The following is a 23,218-nucleotide window of genomic DNA, read 5'->3' as shown; positions in this document are numbered from 1 at the left end:
AAACTTTAGGTTGTGTGAGGACAACACACAAATTGAGGATGAGAGTTTGGCGCTGTAGGCTTGTAAGGCTGTGAATGTCTAAGCAAATTCCTTCTTCCTGTTCAAGTGAAGACCCAGGCTGGCAGCACAGTGGAGACAGCGCTAAAAACCAACTGGGACCAGTCAGCCCAACCATTTCAACTGCTGGAGCTGTCTGTCTGGATCAACAGCCAACCTTATATTCCTCTGCCATCACCATTGCTTGAGAAATGTCTAAACAAGGGGAGCCACAGTCCCTCAAGTACTGCACTACACAACTTCCTCAGCTAATGGGATCTATTGATTTATTTGACACAATGTGAATTTATGAAGCTGCCTCTTAAGTGTGAGAGTATCAAAGTGTGGCTCAAAACAAACAGACAGAGATTCAGCTTGACACTCCAGTAATCCCAAGGTGAGTATGTTCTCTCCAAGAAGGTGCTACAGTGAAGAAAAAAACAAACACAATGTTAAGTTCTTCTTATAACATCTTAGCCCTGCAGTTCTTCCCACAGTATCAAATAGCAGAAAAGCAGATAAATTAACAATATGCAGCAAGCCAAATCTCACTTTCCTCAATGTGACCAACTGGCTTGTTTCGCAGAAGAACGTGAAACTATAAAACAGCAGATTCATTAAACACCCTAAATTTGCACAGGAGAAAATAAATAGAGTGGCTTCACACAATGTCTTTGTCCACATTACGCACTCTCTTATCCCACTGAATTCTTGTCACCCAAAGGTCATTTCCATAATAATGGTCTCCATTCTCCCTAATGGGATTTTGGCTGTGATTATGTATGCCAGCGTCTTGTGCAGACACTATCAGCCCTGTCATCCTGAATTGCACAAATGTAATTACACAAATCCTTTGATAACTAAACAATGTAATTTACTGCTTGAGTGAAAATATATACCGAGTTATATGACTCAAATTATACACTAAAGAAAAATATATGACTACCATAGGTGGTATGTTGCAAAGAATATAGTGTTTTTTATAGTAAAAAATTTTTATGCTAATGAAGGCTTTAACAACAAGAATACTAGGTGTCCAGCCAAGTGATTTAAACACATATTCACAAGAATGGTATTCCTGGAAGTAAAGGAATAGATCCACATTTTTTGGGAAATAGTCTTATTCGCTTTCCTGACAAGACTTAAATATTGCACTCTTATATCTGTCTGCTAAATATAAAGCTACAGTCAGCTGGCCTAGCTAAGCATAAATACCAGAAACTATAAAAAAAATAAAAACTAGAGTTTTAATAATAACAACGTGAAGTGTATTCACATGTACATAATAGGGAGCCAAAATGAAACGGGAAGCTCTACGTTTTGTTCCAGGAAAGAAAAAATCTCATTCAAAACCCCATTGACATTTGTAACTACGCTAATAACTATACTAACGTTATAAGGTTGTCAGTTTTGGTTAATTTTGTTTTGGAAAGCCTGACACCCATTAACCGGTAACTAACCGGTTAAATTTAAGAAGTAAAAAAAAACGCAAAATGACATCACATATATAGTCGAAGCTTTCATTTGTGGAAGCCCTCCAGCAGTCAGGGTTCCCCATTTCCAGTCTTTGTGCTTAGCTAAGCTAATCCTGGCTGTAACTTCATCCATCCATCCATCCATCTTCGTCCGCTTATCCGGTGTCGGGTCGCGGGGGGAGCAGCTCCAGCAGGGGACCCCAAACTTCCCTTTCCCGAGCAATATTAACCAGCTCCGACTGGGGGATCCCGAGGCGTTCCCAGGCCAGGTTGGAGATATAATCCCTCCACCTAGTCCTGGGTCTTCCCCGAGGCCTCCTCCCAATCCTAATCCTGGCTGTAACTTCATATTTCTTATATTCATATTTAGCAGACAGATACCGTATGAGAGTGGTATTGATCTTTCCTTTCAACGTTTGGTAATAAGCGTATTTTTCAAAATGTTGAACTACATTGTTTCAGCTAATAAAATAATACTATTGAAAATGTGTGGAAGGTATATGCACATAATAATAAACACTTAGCACTATATATATATATATATACATATATATATTTAAAAACACACTAGCAGTGGACACTAAAACCAAAAAAAGACATATGGAGACAGAGCAAGGGTTAAACTGTGAGAGTAGTGCCTTGAACTACAGGTGAGAGCGAATGTCGCAATCCAAAAAAAAACATCCTATCCTTTGTCCGAAGTTCAACGAGAGCAAAGAATGTCTTGAAAAATCCCTCCCAATCTTGCCCACAACACACTTCTCCTTGCCCCCCTCTCCTAAAAAAGGGGAATGAGTGAAATGGCTGCGATGGTAGATTTACTGATGAAAAAAGGTGAAGCGTGAACATTCGGAGTGATAAAAGGGGACAGGGAGCGAGTGACAGTTGGGTTAAGACAGAAGTCATGTTCAATAGCAGGTAGAAACATCAAACAGCGAGTTCACAGGAAACCCATGCAACCTTGTCTTGATGGAGGATTTTCTGTTGTGTGGAGTAGATTATATCTGTTCAAGCTGCTGACACGGCCTCATTTGCTGCCCGTAGTGTTGGAGGGGGATTAAACGATATAAACTTTAAAGCTTTAAACAATACCTTTCAAAATTAAATGGATTAAGGGAGAGATGTCTGATGGGGATTTCCCAAGGCTTTGTTAGTTTTAAACTCTACTCCTTTTAAAAGGGGGAAGAAGAAGAAGAAGAAGAAGAAAAAACAGCAGTTAGAAATTTCTCAGGCATGTGACCGTTTTAATGAGGCTGCTCTCACGTTGAGGAGGGCAGTGGGCACAGGAGGGCTGCCAAGCAGATGGCTCTCATAAACATCATATCTGCTCTGTTTAGATACATGACTTCTCATCTCCCAACACTGAGAGGAAAACAAACCCGACCATCACCACAAGCACTACCCACTTGCCCACTTTTGGCAAGCTGTGCCGGCTCGTTGAAATGGCACATTTCCATTTCTTGCATTTCTCCTTCATAACAATATGCATGAGTGGCGCAATTGATATACATAACCTCTAATCTGTTATAAGTATACAGAGAAGATGCAGCTATTGCGGTGGTGGGTATTTTTGTTTAGTGGCAGTTAGGGTGTTGACTTTTATTGAATGTTATTATTACCATATAACTGAAAGTGTACAAATATGAAGCAAGACAGAAGTTGTTGCTCTGATTAGGCATGCTCAGATGCTCCCCTCTTCAGTTGAGATGGGGAAGAAAAATGAAATATTTATATATTTATAAATATATATCAAACTTTGTTGCTGCCGCTTTGCTGTAGACATGTGACCATTCAGATGAAAGGGAGTCGGTGTCAAACTGCTCTCCAAATTGAGGACAGGCTCCACATTGCTGAGCAGACATCAGTGAGCTTAAAATCGGAGGCATGTCAAGTATTGCAGGTATTAGGATGAAATCTCTCATTATCTTTCTTTAAAACATAATATGAGTGCACCACAGCATGGATAGGGAGGGTAGGGGCCTTGTAGTCACTAACGGCAACCAAAGTGAGCCCTCAGTAGTCACCTTGAATTCTATTATTAGACCAGGACAAACAACTTGAAACACCAACTGGATCAAGTGTGCCGTGTGCAGCCTCTGATTGGGTTTAGAGAGCTAGAAGTGGTTAAAATAAGCACCACTATGATCACGTAAGGTTAAAGAGCTGACAGGAATGGTAGAGCCTATAGTGAACAAAGAAGCAGCCTCTGAAGAGAAAATGCCAAAACTATGGCTGTCAAAAAGTCACAGGGAATTCAGAGGCCAAAAAAAAAAAACTATTTATCTAACTCTATCAGGAAAAGTGGACAGTTTGAGCGCGGTAGCCTTGACAGCAGTGGGATTCCCTTGTCATTTCCCAAGGTCCACACACACACACACACACACACACACACACACACACACACACACGTACACACACAGACGCATGTAAGACGATTATTCAGTACTGCTTGTCAATTGTACCTTTTCAACCCGGATCAATGAGTCGTCTTGCACCAGGGGCCTGTATCAGCGCCAGTCATTAACATGTGAGTGCCACTCTATCAGCCCCAGCTCCAAATAAATCAAAGGGTCGGCCACAGAAGAAAAGGGGCTAATATTTCCTCAATAACCCCAGAGGGACACCATGGAGAGATGCAAATTGCCTCCCAGGAGACCCCGGGGGATGTGAAGGAGAAACTTGCTGGGAGGCAACGGGAAGCTAATGAGTATAATGGTAAATGTATACAAGGAGAGGGAGAAAACCCTCTCTATTCATACCAATTAATACAATCTTATCAATGGAGTGTACTGTAGAAGGAGGGCCCATGTCTAACCCCTTGCCCTCCTCCCTACTTCAACCTCTCAAGCGTCTGTATTATTCAACACGGGCCAGGCTACGGTCATTAGCCCTGTGGGAGGCTGGGCCAGGCCTGGGGAGTTAAGGAGATTTTAAAAACCACTCACTCCTCACATCAAAACAAATTGTGCCAAATCAAAGGGGCTCAAAAAAAATGTCCTTTCTTGGAAGGGCGAGGGAGGGAATCGCCATTGTTGTAAAGGCCGCGTTCTGTAGCGTCAAAATACAAAGATACAAGATAGCATTAGATAGAAGTAGCTTCATCAATCAATCAGCATTTAAGAAAAAAGGGATTACTAATGATTAGAATGTTGTGACATGAAATAATAAAAATTTAAACCATGATTGTGTTAAATATCTTTGCATAATAACTACAAAATTGTGGCATCAATACATTTGATTGATTTAATGCAGCAATTTGAGATTTCGTTATTTTTTTCTATATCATTAGTGGCGTAAACAGGATTTTTTCAGTTTCTTGTTAGAAACAAATGCTTAGCTCATTGAAAATGAAGACAGTAATCCATTGCAGCTGCGGACACCACACCAAAAACCTGATGAAAACATAACTAACCCACACACCATCACATTCAAACACACACTGTGAAAATCATGAGTACCAAAGATTATATTTTCAAGTGAATATATCCATATAAAAAAAAGATATTTCAAGAACTTGTGATGTTTTATACATTGTGGTGAAGAAATGTGTTTTGATGTGTCTTGTTTGAAATTACTGTATGTATGTATGTATGTATGTATTTCTAGATTATTAACGAAACAAGTGAATCTGTGCAGGGAACTAGTTACAATAATCTCACCCAATTGGCAGATTTTTACTTGTTAAATAGATTTGTTCTTTCTTTTGTTTGTAAAGAGTCTTTGAGTTCCATGTAAAGCGCTATATAAAACTTATGTATTATTATTATTATTATTATTATTATTAACAAGATTGTTTTTAGATGGAGATTTTCTTGCAGTGCATGAACGCACTTCTGGCTTTCTTTTATCTAAACACACATCTGACCCTATATAGATTAAACCACACTTACATTCACACAGCAATGCAAGCTAATCATTTTGAAATAAATTTGATTTTTCCCCTTTAACTACACACTGAAAAACAGAAAAATCTATAAATATACAAATATCTCTTGTTTCTGGGTGGGAGAAAAACGTGCTCTGGTTTATTGGCATTTCTTTAAACCAATTACAATCGTCTTGGGCGGTGCTAAGCGCCACACGGAGCAACAGTGCCTCTGCAAAATAGCCTCTGGGGAACTTGTTTTGGTGGAACATGTGTACGATCAAAAGTTGTTTTAGTAGTGCAACAGAAAGCTCAGATTGGACAGATAGTCTAGCTAGAATTTTGTTGGCAACGGAGCATTGAGGATAAAGACTACAGTGCACCAAACTTTATACAGTACCACATATGCCCAACAGATGGCACCTGCAGCTATGAAAACGAGCTGAAAATACGGAAAACTTCATGACTAGTGTGGAAAACACTATCGGACAATATGCTTTTGTCCAGATTCGATTCTTTCACGATACATGGGTGCCGATTCAATTTGTACTGCGATTTTCATCAATTTTCTTCTTTTAATTCTTTAACAAAAACCAAAGTTGGAAAATACACTTTCATCAAACATTCCTAAAAAAGTTTCTAAGAAGAATGCACATCACAACAGTCAGTGAGTCTGACATTTATTTAATTTGTAAAGAAGTACATAACGTGTATATTTTGCATTTTCTGCTTTTGGTCTGTTTTGCTTGACACTGATATGATGTCGCTGCTGTCAGCAGTACCATATAAACAGAAAATATTTAGAAGAATCATTGGTAGAAATAATAAGAAATACTGATTCTGGGGAAAAGAATGGTTGCAAAATCATGATATATACGATTTTTAATTTATTTTTTCCCACCCCTATTACTTAGTATGATAACTTTACTTTAGTCACCATGCCATATATATAAGTATAGTTTAAAGGTGCCCTGTGCAGTTGTGAGGTGCTCCATAGCGCCGCCAGTGGTAAAAAAAAAAAGTTACCTCTTAATCGTTACGGCAGTACAGCTGAAAGAAATCGAAGTGGTATGCAGTTTAAGGAAGCATTTGAACTACCTGAAAGGGCAAACAAATGCATCAAAAGCAGCAGAAGAAAAAGCAATACCTCAATCTATCATTTTGAAGGTAATTTATCAAGGTTGAGAAATATATATGGCACCAGGAGGATTTGCCTTCCAGAAATCACAGAGGGGACTCAAATGAAGGTTAATCACTATATAACTTTCTATATGTCTAATCCTATACTCCAGATTTCATTGAGCATAGCTGTAAAAGCCCTCTGTCAGCAATAACTGTGCCTAACCTGTGCCCCGCATGCTCAAAGCTCTAAAATATCACATCCAACTCTGAGAATAAGTGGGAAATTAATGAGGAAAGTGCTGTGCTCTACCTTAGATAGGTATCACAGAAAGGGTGAGCAGCTCGCAGCTCATGTACAATAGAAGCTCGCTAATCCGAACCCTCCAAGATAGAGGTTGTTTGGACTTTGGAGAAATGTTCTGGAGGGATAAATACTGATTTGACATTCTTGTAGACTTGGGTGCATCTGACCTAAAATATACCAAAACTGGCAAGTATATTTAGGATTTAACTATTAGTTTATTAACAATTAATTGAGTTAAGCTGCATTAAGAAGAAAACCATAACTATCCTTTAGTCATAACTGCATGTAATTATAATTTTTTGTAACATGGACATGCACTTTTATCTTTGTACATTTACTTTCATGTTTCATAACATGACAACCCTGTATATAAAGTTTTTTTTTAATAACAAGCTATTATTTGTGTCCTTCCATTAATCCTTGTATTTAAACAACTTTGAGTCTATGAAAAGCACTATATAAATTCAATTTATTATTATTATTATTATTATTATCATTATTATGTATCCAATTGAATGTGATTACACAGTGTAAATTACTGTAACTGATTTTGCTTTTCAATGTATCATCCCTTTGAGTGAGGGCTCAGCGTATCAGTGATCGTATTCTGCCCCTTAGTGGAGGAAATGCTCCATAACCTGAGTGAAGCAGGATAATAGAAGGCTTGATCTGCAGAGGCTGAGCAGCAGGCTGGATTGTGGACATCTGCAGCTCATGACCTAGTCCTTCACTCAGCCTTTGATGGACCAAAGCAATCTCACCGGCCCCTTAGATTTAAGTAGCTGAAATCTGTCTTTCCTTTAAAACAAGTTCCTCTCCACAAAGTCACTCCTATGGCTCTTTAAAAGCGCAGTGACACTTTAAATGTAAATTTAGGTTTGTGAACATAAAAAAACTGAACTAAAAGTCAGTAGCAACTAAAAAGAATAGAAAATCCAAGTTTGGATGTTTTCATGACATGGCTTCAAAAGCTGCTTGCTGTTTTTAAATAATCTGGCTGCATTATGTGCAGATGATCAGAACCAGAGAATGAACCCTGAACCCTGGAAATTCATTCAAAATATGTTCCTGCAAATCCCTCTCAGTAGAGCTGTCGAGACAAATTAAGGAAGCAAAAAAAAACTCCTCATAACGCCAAACTGATTGTTACTGCAGCAGCAGTGAATGCACTGAAATTTTAGTATGAGGGTTGGAATTAGATACAGTTGCACATACATGTTTAAACAAATTTGTTTATACTAATACTACTAGTGGCCACAATTAAGTGTATTACAATTTGGTGCTTGAAACTTGATCCTTCCTGAAGCAAAATATGGATATCAAAATGTATGACTTTATAAGATGGAGCACATACTATAAGGCTCCAAAAGGCCAAATGTAAAAAACAGTTGGAGTCATATAATGGCCTTGTTAATGCTTTAGGTTTATTCATGCCATTCTATACTATCTTAAACTGCATGCCATACATTTTATAATATAAAAACTGAATAAAGACAGTTGAGTTCTATTGAAAATGATAGTGCACTGTGTAACAAGCTGAAAGCAAAAATAGGGCTGCAATTGTATTATTATTATTATTGTTATGTCATTATTATTATTATTTTGATTAATCAATTATTGTTTGGGCCGTTAAGTGTCACGAACTAGTAAACAATGACCATCATAACTGTCCAATCCAAGTTGACATCTTCTAATTGCTTGTTTTGGCCAACCCACAGTCAGAAACCCAAAGATACTCTGTTGACTCATCACTTCAGACAAAGAAATTCAGCAAATATTCACAATTGAGAAGCTGGAACTAGGAAATGTTGCAGTTTTTGTTTGAAAATAATCAATTAAATCAAAATGGTTAACGATTCATTTTATATCATTTAAATAACGTGATGTATGTAGGGCAGTGTAGAGCATGTCCTAAAAGATCCTCATTTAAAGGGCCAACATCATAGAATAATCATTCAAAATAAATATTGAGGGCGCCTGGGTACCTCACCTGGTAGAGCGTGCAACAATATACAGAGGCTCAGTCCTCGACGCAGCGGCCGCAGGTTCAGTTCTGACCTGTGGCCTTTTGCTACATGTCATTCCCCCTCTCTCTTCCCTTTCAAATCTAAGCTCAGATAAAAATAATTATATATGTAAATAAACATAATAATAAAAATAAATAAACAAACATCATAATATAATGTAATAATTACCTCATAAGAGCAATAAATGAAAGACTGATTTAATGATTAAGCTCACGATGGTATAATTTCAATGTGATGACAATTTCAACATCAAAAATCACAATAGTGGCTTACATTTTAAGAAAATTAAACAAAGACTAGAGAATTGTATCAGTGATTCTGTTTCACACTGGAGAATAATCAACAGCCAGCTTGTCACTCTCTACAACCTGCCAAGTGTAGGAGTGGAAGCACTGACACATGTAACTGACATCTCAGATTTAATTTGACTGGTAATCACACCCAGCTATAGTTTCAGAGTATTTCACACATCTGAGCTACAGTTTCAGGTGTTAAGCCGGTAAGGAGACATACAACTGTGCCCGAATGATAACACCTCTTCAGAGACGGTCACATTTTTGGGTTTATGCTCTGCCATTGTGATTGTAATGATGATAATACTGACAAGAACTGCGGACTCCACACAACACACATCTTCTTGCTTTTCAATTAAAACGCAATCAAAACTCGTTTTAAGCTCAACGTTACCGGCTCAAATACTCTCATTTCAGTTCAGTGGCTATTTGAAAAAGTTATAAACGTGTGTCGCTTCACGGCAAGTAACCTTCTGGTGATTGTCTGAATCATAAACCGTGAGCTGATAGTAGCATTTCTACCAAGAGACAATATTTTACTAATACCACCAGTGTTTGTCAAATTTGAGAAAGTGGATCTCAATAATCATGCTGAATAATTAAAATTGAAAAAAAAAAAACTGAAACCGACTTACCAGTCTATGTTGAAGCACTGATTCAACCACATGGCTCTTAGAAAACACACCTGTAACAGGGAGAAAATGTTCTTTAACTCCGTTAATGAAGCCGAAAGCTGCTCACTACACAGATCACTGTCACTTCCTTTAAAAACTAAAAAACATTTCAGGTTTCAGTAAGATTTCGTGATTACATCTGACACACCCTGCCTCAGGGAATCCATGGATGTCCCTCCAAATTCAGACCCTGTTTTGGGATTCAAAACTAAAAGCGGAGGACATCATTTCTTGTAAGATACCTCCACACAAGGACACAAGGAAATGTGAGTTTAGCAGGGTAAGGTAATGAGTGCTTAAATGATTAGTTAATTATTCGATTGAAATTATCCTTTGTTGTTTTTTTCGACATTGGCATCACTTCGTAAATGTTTGTGGTCCAGACCTTTCTTTTCTTCAGATTTTATTAAAACTAATGCAGTGCCTGTTCAAAACGTGCCTGTTCGGAATGGGCCAATTGCTTGGTATTGCTGCCTGCAGCTTTCTCGAGAACCGCTCATCTAAACAACTTTACACTCGACACTGTGCTTTAGGGATGTCACGAGAACCGATACTTGTGATACCTTTCGATTCTAAAATGACAAAACAACGACGATGCCCATTTTTTTGAAGCACCGTAAGCACCGTGAGTGCCGATGCCAGTGTTAGCATCGGTGCTGCGCCTCTTCTGGAACTGATGGGGGCAGTGTACGCTTCAGATTGTTCCAGTCGATACGTACATTCAAGTAGGAGGTCACGAACAAGTGGAACTACACTAGGGTTGGGCGATGTCCCCTAAATTGGCAGTTGACGATGTTTATAGTAAAACATTGTGATGGACAACGTTGTCGGGGGTAGCTTTACATAAATATTTTTTTCTACTACTATGGGCCAACAGTTAACATAGAAACAATTAAATGCCCTCTGTAAATGGTGCCCTGCAGGTAGGTTTTACAACTTGACCTACTTTCACTTAAATACGGAGCAGTAAAGTCAATCAGATGTCCGTGAGCTGCGTAACGACAGTACAGTGGGACGTCTGCCTTCAACAGAGCGACAGTAATAACCTAACATACCATCATTACTGAGTTTAAATTACATTCTCGGTTATGTTTGCACTGAATAACGCATTCAATAAACAGAAACATAACTCTTGCAGCGCACATGAACAGACGCGCAATATTAGCTCACACATAAAATAGCACCCTCGTGAATTAGCCTGTTGCTAACGTACATTCATAAATCCTGCATAACATCGTCCGGTACCTACAGGACCTCAGACTTACTTATTGATGCACGCACAGAGTAACGTAGACAACCTTGGTCCAATGAGGGGAGAAAGGAAAGTGTGATAGCGTTCCACTTTTAACGCTTTTTTCTCTCTCACTCGAGACCGCTGTGTCCAACGTTACTAGAAGGTAGAGCGAGCTACAACTGACAGGGAAAGAGAGAGAGAATGTATCACTACAGCCAATCAGCAGTCTGCTCAAAGCAATGGTCTTTTTTACAAATAGGTTGCACTTAAAGGGGGGCATCACGATGGTGGCTCTCCATCGTGATGTCGGCCAGCCATCACGATGGATGATGATATCGTCCATCGGAACGAGAGTCAACGGAGAGATAATTATTTTTTTATCCCGTTTGAATTGAGCCATGAATTACACATATGATGTTCCTCAGTTTAATAGAAAATTTCGCAAGTCAAGAAAGTCTCAGTTTATTGTTAAACTGTTGAAGTATAAGACTGTGAAAATACATAGTTAGAAAGACTACACACTTCAAAGTCGCACGGATGACGTCTCGCTGAAACTACGAAGTCTGTGTATCGTACAGGGGATGTAACGTTACTCAAATGAGCAGAGGATCTTGGTTGTTCTTTTGCTTATCTGCTGAAAACACTTCATTGGATAAAACCCATCAAGTAAGATAACGTTAAATGTGTTGTGGAACAGAGCTAAGCTAGCTAGCTAGCGAGCAAGTTGAGCATCAAGCTAGGTGACGAAAATTGTGTGAGATGAGAGATGTAGTTCACTGAGCGGTTTCACAAAAAACTGAGTGGTCATATGACAAACCTACGCCTAACTGAGACTTTCTTTGGTTGAGAAATTATCTTTTAAGTTGACGAACATCATATTTGTAATCCATGGATCAATTCAAACGGGATCAAAAAATAATTTGCCTATCCCCGTTCACTACCATTTATATTTCGTTCCGAATTAAGGTCCCATGAGGATGAGGATATGCAATTTTGCCAAAACCATGTTCATCTTGTTAGCTGAATGGCTGCACTGATATATTCACTGTTTTCTTTTGCACTGTTTTTGCACAGTCCCTTTTGAAAATATGCCTGGAAGTCTGGAATGTGTCTGGGGACATTAGTTGTTGCATTATGACCATTTATTTAGTTGTTCAATGCTCTATTGCACATGTTTTGTATGTCTTGTTATGGCATTTTTATATTTTTCAAATATTTTAGAAGTTCATGTTTCAAGTTCAAGTACATGGAATCTTAGAAAATCCATTTTTTTTTACCATGGTATCGAAATTGGCAGCGAGAATCATGTTATTTTACTAGTATTGGAACCAACTACTGAATTTTTGGTATCGTGACACCCCTACTGCGCTTCGTTGGGTCGTGAGAAATACACCTGTCATGACATAGTTGCGTCCCCTAGAAATGCTAAGAGTATAAACGTAATTTGCTAACAGTTATCTATTTGGGACCAGGCTATTTCCGGGAATAAAAGCATTCATTCCAAAAGTTACATCGCTGGTGCTTTAAATGTTGTTAAATGAGTTTGCTACAATGTAACATCTCTGATCTCTCTTCTTTTAACTCTTAAATGTACTGTAACGCACACCGGAGAGCCAGCTGTACCCAGCATGCTGTTCAGCAGTGTAAAAGTCAATAGGGCCCTCTCAATACAATACACCACGGTTCCCAAACCTCTTCTGCTCCTCTCTATGCTTTGCAGTGCAGCAGAATGAGACGCTTTCCAGCCATAGGAACTTTCACCAAGGTCTAGGAACATTGCGGCCACAGGGATCAGTGTCTTTCTTAAGTTCCGTGGCAATTTTCTGGGGCCAGTCGCTGATTGGAGGGAACTGACTTTCAGGTTAGGGTTTGCAGGGATGACACAGTCGCTGATTGGTCAAACACATACATTGCAGCTGGTTCAACTGCCCAGCTCTTCATTCATAAAACAAGGAAGTACCCTAGTAGCGATTTATGAACATTTTAGTACGAGGGGGAAAATTTGTCTTTGTTTGATAATGTTAAAATGTCTGATTGTTTGACAAGTGTTCTAAAGCACAAATAATCATCAAACACCCAACATAGGATTTACTGTGGAGACAGACACTCTTAGATTCATTCTCCTCCTCTGAATTAATTTATATTTAGCCTCACTGTGCTGTTATAACACTTGGCCCCACCTAGGGGGTGCGCCCCCCAGTTTGTGAACCACACAGCGTGTACATAACGCACTACTAATAAATATGTCCCATAAATCTCAAAAGCTCACACTTGACACGGCACTTCCTTGGTTTCTCTGCAATTTACCCACCAAATGTGAAGTTGATCGGATAAACGTCCGTCGAGAAATTCAAAGGATGGACAGACAGACAGAAATGATCATGAGGCATTTCTGTACCGTTTTGGCGTAGAGAGGAGGGGCTTGAGGGGAGGGACAAAGAGGGCTTGGTTTTCGTACTGGTAATTTGCATACTGGCGAGAGACCGCACTTCCACAGGCATCCTCACAGATGCGGTATAACCGCATATCTGCAATGGATTCCACAAGTTCACCTGGAACCCCCAAATCTCAAGTAAGTCTGTTTATCTCTGCCATTTTTTTTTTCACATGCTGTTTTACCATTTTAATGTAAGCTGGGCTGTTTTGGCAGAGGTTAGCTGAACAAGCACTAATGCTAGCTAACACCACATCAGCTAGCCCACTTGGGGGTTTAAAGTGATATTAATAGTGCACTGATTGAGTTTTTGTATTTATCTTGTAGGGTGGAGCGCTTGTGCCATGATGTGTCAGTCTTTAAGAGGATTGCCTGCTAGATCCCTCCAACAGTCTGCATTTATTTTGTACCCACTATATATTTGTACCACGCCTCCAGAGGGACCTTGACACTTTCCCAGACTTCTCCAGGACCCTGTGTAGCTAAAACTTGTTCAATTAAACCTTTTTTACATTTTGTTTTGGATATTTATTATGTAAATTAAATGCACACCTAAAGTGTGCATTTCATTTACAAAAAAATAAGTTTAATTGTTTTGTGAAGTATTCTAAAAACAACTGCAGAGTCTTTTAACATTACTTATAGGATATACAAGATATTTCTTGGAGTGGGACCATGACAGAGTGACAAAAGAGTCTGCCAGAGGAGTAATTTTACCACCCATCCAGTGCCCTCTGGGGCCACAGGCTACAGCAGAACTGAGGGCAGCCATTAACCCTATGATTCCCTTCCAGGACAGTGGCGGATAACTGTACAAGGATTCCTGTGGAGGTGCGGTCTCTTGCCAGTATGCAAATTATAAACAAATGATCCTGTAAACCACGCCCTCTTTACCCCTCCCCTCAAGCACCTCCTCTCTATGCAAAAACTGGGACAGAAAGTTAAAACTGAAAATCAGTGATGTAAAAATCCTGACATTGTAAAAAAAAAAAAAAAAAAAACTGTCACTGAAAAAAGACAAAGAAAAAATGTAGATAGAAATTGAAAAACCCATCATAATGCAAAAAAAATGTAAATAATTAACAGGATTGTGAGATTATAACTTTTTGATGTTTGTGTTTTATATTTTAGTTCAACATTTTTCAGTATAATATTTGTTGTTTCAATGCCAATTTTTATTTTCAATACCACAGGTTACTGTCGCTGTTATATTTAATTGTTTACATAATAACTTTGAATTTGGACTGTTGGTCAGACAAGTAATTTGATGACATTCACCTTGGGCAAATTTTTCACTAATGAAAACATTAATCATCAATGAAAATAATCACTGGATGTAGCCCTGGTCATGTTGCCACAGTATGTTCTGTATGTCGCAGCAGTATCATTCATTAACCTAAATCACAAGTAATAACCATCCCTAAAGTTATAAAGGGACAGCCAATAATGTTTTCTGGTTATTCATGAACATAAACCTCAATGTGAACATCAAAATAGAATTAGGCCTATTTTTTATTTTTTTGCTAAAGTAATGCCTTAAGGTTTAAAATGTCAATAACATGGAAACTGGAACTGAAATGATTTGTCAAATATTCAGTTACTCGATCATCAAAGAATTAATCTGCTACTATTTTGATACTGTTACCAGGGGCGTAAATATTTATACTATAGGCAGGCAGTGCGGTTGTAGTGGGGCCTGTGAGAGAGTGGCCCTTCCAGCAATGAACTTGCGTTAAATCAAAAACTGTGCCATATACACTCGAAAAGGTAAACCCATCCCAGTCATGGTTTTCTTTTCTGGGTAAAATAGTCTGTAGCAATCCATAGCTAAATGATATCCTCATTCTACGTGAATAATAAAAACTATATATAAACTATAATAACTATTTCATTTAATAAATAATTTCTTATTTTCTTCAGTGTTTTTGTCATATACAGACAGTGTTGGGGTAGTTACTCAAAAAAAGTATGTATTGTCCCTGAACCGTAATGTTGTCATGTATCTAGATATGTATCAGATCAGTCTTATATGGGAGAGATGCCTACCCCTTGTAACTGTAATGCGTTACATTACTGCGTAACAGACAAATGTAATCTGATTACAGCAATGCGTTACCCCCAACACTGTAAATAGATACAGTATGCAATGATGATTGCTGGGTAATATGTATGTTGATGTTGTCCAATGTCAAGTCTCTATTCGATCATGTGATGATACAATGCAATATACGTTCGTTCTTCAGACAAAATAAGCTTTTACTGACCCAGTCTTGACGTCTGAGACATTATGACTGACGTTGTTCACTATTTTCTGACAATGTAACACAATAATGGAAATAATCTTTGGTTGCTGCTCTAATGGGAACTGGCATTTATATTTTCATGTCATACGACTGAAAACAGAAAACTGAAAAGCTCAATATATATTCATTGCCAAGAAAAATAAATGTGATAGTTGTTAATTTCATGCAGACAATTTAATAAGTCAAAAGTAGTGATTCAGCCGGTATGATTATATTAAAACATGCCGCCCCCATTTCCTCACCTCTGATATATTTTTGCAGACCTCAATGTTCTTGGTACATCCACCTGATTACTAAAATATCTCATCTCTGCAGCTGTTCCTCAGCTGAGTTGCTAATTCAGGCCAGTGTATTCCCATTTAAGTAGTCCCAGGTGTTTTCATTTATAGCTGTGTAAGCAGCCAGCTAGGCTGCAGAGAAAACATAACTGTTTGCTATGCTGAGCATTCAGGGACTTCAGGCATCTTGGTTAAAATATTTGACCTTGTAAAGTGACATATAATCAATTTGTGGATAACATGCCTCGACCATCTGATTTATTTAGTCGAGCAGTTGACTCCTTTACTCTCGGTGGTATATTAATGCAGTGAAACCTACACTAGGCTGTTAAGCTGCCAGTGACTTCTTCCTATAGATATGTAAGCTCATCCTTAGACACCTGCAAGGAGTGAAGGACTCACTTATGTAGGTCTACACTTTGATTTTGCAAAACCTCCATTCCTGAGCTGATATACGAGAATAAGATACCCACTCACTGTCTGCAGTAGAAACAATACTAATTTTAAACTATGCTTAGCTATGCTGTAAAAAACTAAGTTTGAGGATTGATAAAAATGACATCTATCTAATAAAGCGAGACGTAGCTGTATATATGTATGTATGTATGCATGTATGTATGTATGTATGAATGTTTGTATGTGTATGTATGTGTGTCCGTGTTTGACTCTTTTCCTGCTTCCAACATTAGCTACATATGCATATTAAGTTGTTTGGGGTCCTTCTGTAAGCAATTTTGTGGTACAATTTGGTTTTGAATAATTCTACAAGCAGCAATACCACAGGCCAAGCAATTGGCCCATTCCAAACAGGCACATTTTCAACGGGCACTGTACTAGTATTGCAAAAGAAAGATTCACATATTATTGATATGAGGATTCTGACAAATGGTCTCTGGAAGGAACTTGTTTTGGTGGAACAAAACCCCACAGAAGACAACATCACATACAATTAGGGCTGCACAATTAATCGTAATTTATCAAAATTGCAATATCGACTAGTGCAATATCCATAACACAGGGGGGCGCAATATTTGTTGAAGGCAAAATATGTGTCAAACCATTCTGAATGAAGTAGTGTGGTGCTGCAGAGACGTCCCGGCTTACAAATCCTATCCTACAGACTAAAGAAAAAAATCTTTGTGGGGCGACCTCTAGCTCACCCAGTAGAGCATGCGCCCCATGTAGGCTGAGTTCTTTGCAGCGGCCCGGCTTCGAATCTGACCTGCAGCCCTTTGCTGCATGTCATCCCCCCTCTCTCTCTCCCCCCTTTCCTGTCTATCCACTGTCACTATCAAATAAAAGGGAAAAGCCCTTAAAAAGAAAATCTTTGTTTGGTACCGATCCTCGAAAAATTTTCATTTTAATATTTTTCAATGAAAATGAGAATAATGACAAAAATGATCATTCCCTCCAATATTGTGAATCAAATTGCAATATCAGTCAAAATAATCGCAATTAGATATTTTCCTCATATCGTGCAGCCCTACTTACAATAGTAAATCAAGTTAACTGTTTACTCAGTACAGTAACTTAAACTTCATAAATTAGCTGGATACATGGTTAAACATGATTTGCTCTTACCAGTGTATTGCTGTGTATATTTTGTCCTTAGCAAATCCTCGCCAATCGGTCCCAAAATTACCCAATGTGACTATACCAAAATGATGACTTTGATACCCTGTCTAAATGTCTTAATACAGATGCTGAAAAAGGTTTGAGACACCATGGCCACTGCAAGAATCCGAGTTGTCACATCTCCGAGACTTACTGTAACGGTGCGTTCAATTGAAACTCGTAAGCTCATGGTGCATTCAATTCTTTTGTAACATATCTTGTCATCTAGTGGTTCTTCTTATTGTTGTTTAACAGCAATTGACTGGTGAAATGTTATTGTTATACAATCCGGTCTCACTCAAAAGCGTACAAATAACACAGGTTTACAAACGTGCAATGTGTACGCCAAAGTAAAATTGTGCGTACGGTAGATACGTGGAGCGCTCCAATTACAGTAAGGGAGACCGGTGCGTTTTATATACACGCGGCTCGCGTCGCCACGTTGTGTGTTATTGCGAGAACACCGTCACACAAAAAGAAAAAATGCTTGGGTTTAGGAAAAGAATGCAGGGAAAGGCTTTAGTAACACAAAAAAGTCACAAAAACACGCTAATAAACAGTTGGGTTTAGGGAAGAAACATTGGGGAAGGCTTAACAAAAAAAACATAAGAAAGTCGGCTGAAAAAAGGCTGAAAATCTCCACACGTGGGACGCGAACCCCGGTCTCCCACGTCAAAGTCCTGTGTTTTGAACCATTTAGGCACTGGCATTATCGTTTTAGCACCGGTATCGAAAAAAAAAAAACAATGAGTGCTCGTTGGTGGATTTTGTGTTTAAAGGATTACAGGAGATGCTTGTTTATTTATTTATTGACTGCAAAAAAGTTACAACTGGCCGCTCCCGTGGGATTAGGCTCCGGGAGCAGCATCCCAATGCAGTCCTCCAAACCGGAACGCCACGCCACACACACACACACACACACACACACACACACACACACACACACACACACACACACACACACACACACACACACACACACACACACACACACACACACACACACACACACACACACACACACACACACACACACACACACACACACACACACACACACAAAAACACTTTCATTGTCACAAACATTCGATTCTCAGTGTCGTCACAAAAACCTAAACCACGCCCGTAGCTGCCAGTAGCTCCTCACAGGACAATGATTGGTCCAACCACAGTGGTTCGGACACAAACGCATTACTTGAAGCCTGACAATATAAATTTTCATTTGATATCGGGATCCAACGAGAATCCAGCTTCTTTACCTTTCGCTCCACAGCGCTGTGGAGGAGGGTCTGGCTACACCACACAGAATTCTCAGATGGAAGAAAAACATGCTCTGGTTTATAGGCATTTTTTTAAACCAATCACAATCGTCTTGTGTCAATGACGGTGCCTCTGCAAAATAGCCTCGGGAAGGAACTTGTTTTGGTGGAACATGTGTACGTTCAAAGGTTGTTTTAGTCGTGCAAAACTCTAGCTGTCTGGATGTACCCTGCAGAGATCTGAGGAGCAGTTAACTATAGTGCTGCAACTAATGATTATTTTGGTAGTCAACTAATCTGTTAATTTTTTTTTCGATTAGTCAACGATTATTTTAGTCACGCCCTCGATCTCTGCTTCCATTGGGCAGGGGCTCCTGTACCGGGCTCCAGTGCATGTTTTACCTCACCTGCTCAAGTCTCTACACCTGTGAATGTCACCTGGCTGTCCTGTCTCTGCCTTACCGTAACTTCAGTTCCCATAGAAAATTAAAATAATGACCCATGAAACTTAATCAAATATATTTGTGACATTAATACTGGTGGTTACAATCAAAATAAATCAAATAATACACTAATGTGCAACTGTAAATGTAGCGCTCTAGAATCTTTGGTCCTGCACCAGCGACAAGATGTTGGAATAAAACATCTTTGGTCATTTCTATGACGACTTGTAAAACAACATAGTTAATATTGAAGAAATGTATTATTATTACTGTCAATTATAACATTATTGCCTCAGCACCATAGAGGGTCTCCCTCATTCCTGTTTCTTTTTTTGTTTATACTGAAATAATAATATCTATGTAATTAAACTTCCATGGAGCGGGGACATCTAACTAACAGCCAGTGTCGAAAATAGTAGCCAGAGACAGATGAGGTCACAACACTAACACAAGCACTATTTGTTTTTACGAGGTCAGATTTATATATTTAGCTGCTATATGGATTTAATTTTTCAAAGAAGTGGTCTCCTCTCTTCGCGTCTCTAACGTAACCTCTAACCCAAGTGAGGGAGCGGTACCGCAGCGTGTGGCTCGCTCTTGCCTCCTTTTCAACATAAAATTTAAAAAATTAAAAAGTCATAAAATTTGCAGGTCGCACAAGTACTAAACATTACTCGCACCGTCTCAAAAAATGGTCGCAAAATGCAGTCTGGAACCCTGCCCCTTAAGAACATATCTGGAACGACACGTCGAAGATGAAATTATGCGTCAACAACATTTTTATAATCAACATTGAATTGACTAATCGTTGCAGCCCTACTAGAGTCCTCATAAATCGACCAGAAATTAGAATGCCAACACAAAGAAAGCGGAAGGTGGCAGATATCCAGCCTGAAATAAGGGACAACCGGCATAATTTCCGGCAGCACCTGAAGTGTAATGTCGTCGATATAGACTACTTGCTAATCAATGTGATTTGCATCATTACTCAATATTATTGTATCGCACAAATGTAATTTGAGCATCTATAAAATGCAACAAATTGCATTGTCAGCGGAAAATAGACAGAAAGAAAGTAGAAATTACTGTCGGAGTGTCTATTTGCACCCCCGGTACGAATAGCCTCGGCCGCACAGCTGAGCTATTTACACCCTGTGACGTAACAACAAAAACACGTTGCTCTCGTGCACCGAAATCATGGCGGACGTTCATCTTCCATGACCGCAGAAACTGGCATTAGGGAAGTTTTGTCTCTAAAGTTTATAACAATTGAATTTCTAGCGGAAAATGGATACTACAGTTGCGCTTTCTGTCTTCAGTGAAAGCATACAACCGTTGGTTTGTTAGTTAGTACCTATTTTTTTGTATACAGTATGGTTACCTAGCAACCGAGGCTTGAATAAACCAAGTGGTAAACAGTTGCTCAACTTCTAAAAGAACTGCTAGGTGAGTGGTTAGTACGCTTACCTTTGGTATGGGATTTTGGAGTTCGATTCCCCTATGTGGTTATATTATTTTTTTAAAGTTGGATTGGATAATTTGCATGCAATTGCGCAAGTCAGGACCCGCAAACGCGAATTATTTATTTTTTTGCAGGGTGGTAGGGGAAGACTCATGAATATGCCTGCTCTGGTTGGGTTGGATAGGTTTAGGCAAGAGGAGTGGGATTGGTTATGGTTAGGGTAAGAATGTCAGGGCAATAATATTCCAAAAAGGTGTAATACATGAGTAGTATGGATAACTGTGTGTAAATATATGCCAAGGTACTGTAAATGCACAGGGGTGCAAATAGCATACATTGATATTTGTACCAGACAGGGTATTAATAGAACACATTGCTGTGTGCACCGGCGGGGTACTAATAGCATTCATTTCTAATTGCACCAGGGTACGAATAGCACTTCTAATTGCACCAGGGTGCAAATAGCATACACTGCTAATTGTACCAGGGGTGCAAATAGCCTCACCCAATTACTGTACATGCCTTCTGTAGGGAACCTTTGAGGGCACTATATAGTGGATACATTTTAGACACTTAAGTAAGTAAAATAGGGGATGGTAAATATAGTCTTGTCTTTATTTTATGCTGGCTCAGTAGCTTTGTCATTGAAGAACTTCCATAGCTTTAGGTATGTATTTTTTGTTTTGTCGTTTAAATCCAAGCATTGATTACATTAAAAAATTTGCTTAGATGCTGTTAATCTTTTGCTGTGCTTGATCTGCACTTAGCATTCTGCAGTACTATCTCATCTTGACTTGCAGGTTAATTAGAGTTCAACTTTGCTTTAGCCACTGACATTACTTTTGGCGTTAACAGCTTCCCTACAATATGGGTCTCATAATTTCCCCACAACTACTCTCAAAATCACTCTAATGGGCCATTTAAAGTCAGCGATATGAAACTTACTTACTTTACTAGTCATGTATGCTAGTTCTACTTCAAATGGTTTGCATGGGCTACATCCTACATAAATATCAATGTAAAAATTAATTTAATCTCGTCTAAACTCAAAAACACCTATTTGTGCTTTTGTACAAAGGGAAACAATTTAGCTAGATAGCAAAAAGCTGCCTCCACCAGCTGTGACTTTATTTTGACAGGCTATGCGACAGTCAGCTAGCTGCTCTGCCCACTGGCTGAGCCACAAAGGCAAAACTGTATCAGCAATGTCCTGGAGAAACACTTAATGTAGCAAAGCGAACCAATCTAAAGTTGAGGTAAGACTAGCTGCAGCTTTCTCAGTAGTCGGTCACTCACTGCAGTGTTTTAATACCTTGACAAAGACCCGCGACAGCGACACATCGCTGACTGATGACCATACCTGGCTGCAATGTATCCCTTCGCACATCAAACTGTACATCAGGCTGTAGTAACACCTACCTCAGGACGACGACTCATGTCCTTAAGTTTGTCATTGCAACCATAGCACCTGACACGGTTACTCGCCTTTACCTCTGTTGGACTGTCGCCATTTTGCTTTAAAATCACGCAGGTTGCACTCTGGTCCAGAGGAGAGGGATGTTCACGGCGGAGGTAGAGGAATGAGCGTCACCCAAACTGCACACCGAGCCTTTATGTCCACTCAATTCTTCGCCATTCAATAGCCTACATTTAGACCAGCTCACATTAATAACTTAAACACGAGAAATTAAAGCGACAAATGTTGGCAAATTTGAACTTGAAGGATAACAGAATGTGACATTTCTTTTTAAAGTTTGTAAGTGACATGATGTGCACGACAAAGGGATAGATCAGATTTTTTTGAAGTGGGATTGTAAGAGGTAGGCTACTTATCCATACTGACAGACTTAAGTCTAAAAATTGGACTGTCACTACAATATGGGTAAACAACAACCACAAAATTGCAATGTAGCCTATCTATTATTTATTTAAGTTAGCCTACCGTAAACAGGGAAAGGTTGGACTGAGTGTCAGTGTGCAGTTGCTCTGTTGCTCTCTTCTGGGTTTAACAATGTCATCATCCACAGTGTAACTTGGACAGAGAGGGTTAAATGTGTCTTATGTTATCATGAACTGAATTTCAAAATGGTTGTAATGAAAGGTTCACTAGAAAAAAAGATATGCTACTGTTGTATATTTAATGTCCAACTGCTCTTGTACAAGTAAAGCAATGAGCTTTAACCCTCATTTGAATTTTAGAATTATGATGCATAATGCATGCTGGAAATATATTATTAACACTGTCACATGTTTTTTCTTGCCGAAGTGTTATTTCCATGATTCTGCAGGAAAACCATCAGGCATATCAAGCCTCATCAGTCAGTGGTTAAAAAATAGCAACTTTAAAGTTTTAACTTGAGCATGATTTCCATCCAACTATCCAGAAACACAAGCT

General features: G+C 38.9%; 1 protein-coding gene across 4 annotated transcripts in view; it reads right to left on the bottom strand.

Annotated features, from left to right (window-relative positions):
• Nucleotides 1-22,827, bottom strand: part of znf644b (zinc finger protein 644b) — a 44,043-nt gene extending 21,216 nt beyond the window's left edge. For 2 of the 4 annotated variants that reach the window (XM_028588511.1, XM_028588514.1), the window contains exons 1-3: nt 22,766-22,827; nt 22,243-22,467; nt 9,758-9,807 (exon numbers count right to left, since the gene is read on the bottom strand). The gene's annotated coding sequence lies outside the window, so the exon portion shown is untranslated. Of the gene's footprint in view, nt 1-9,757; nt 9,808-22,183; nt 22,216-22,242; nt 22,468-22,765 lie in introns of those variants that run through there. The other 2 variants (XM_028588512.1, XM_028588513.1) reach the window with 2 other exon arrangements.
• Between the last annotated feature and the right edge of the window lie 391 nt (nt 22,828-23,218).

This window comes from Perca flavescens, chromosome 9 (assembly GCF_004354835.1).
Source record: "Perca flavescens isolate YP-PL-M2 chromosome 9, PFLA_1.0, whole genome shotgun sequence".
Classification (NCBI taxonomy): domain Eukaryota; kingdom Metazoa; phylum Chordata; class Actinopteri; order Perciformes; family Percidae; genus Perca; species Perca flavescens.
Note: the sequence above shows the minus strand (reverse complement) of the source record. Positions and strands in the feature narration are given on the sequence as shown.